This window comes from Etheostoma spectabile, chromosome 2 (genome assembly GCF_008692095.1).
Source record: "Etheostoma spectabile isolate EspeVRDwgs_2016 chromosome 2, UIUC_Espe_1.0, whole genome shotgun sequence".
NCBI classification, from domain to species: domain Eukaryota; kingdom Metazoa; phylum Chordata; class Actinopteri; order Perciformes; family Percidae; genus Etheostoma; species Etheostoma spectabile.
The window spans coordinates 6,574,004-6,574,534 of record NC_045734.1 but is presented as its reverse complement, the minus strand read 5'-3'; positions in this window follow the sequence as shown (position 1 = coordinate 6,574,534).

Below are 531 nucleotides of genomic sequence, written 5' to 3'. Positions count from 1 at the left end.
TAAAAGAATTTTTTTTTTTTTTTTTAAACTGTGGGAGACATGGCCTTGTGGCCCCACCCCTGGCTCCAGCCTAGGATTTAGCGCACAGCCTTGAGTGGCATTGATTTTCCCATCCAACAAAGGGGAGCAGAACAAGCATGTTTCTAGGTGGTAAAAAACACCTGTATTACCATAATATGCCACAAAGAAATGGGATTGCTTGTACCGTGCAAAAGAAATCTAATGTTAAAAAAATATATATTTAGTCTGTAGTTTCTCTTTTAAGAAGTGCCCTTGAGCAAGGCGCTGTCAGCTGTAGGGCTGCTGCTCGGCAGCCACTTCCACTTAATGTTGGTCTGCCAAAGTGGGGCACAGATTTCCATGTTATCAAACTGTTCTTGATGAAAAATCTTAATGGAATCGGAGGGAAAAACAAGCAAAGCTGCTGTTTTCTAAAGGATTTAAACAACCGTCTTCCAGCCCATCATGCTCTAGTCCAGTGTTTCCCAAACTTAGGGTCAGGACCCAAAATGGGTCGCAGACCCGTTTTAT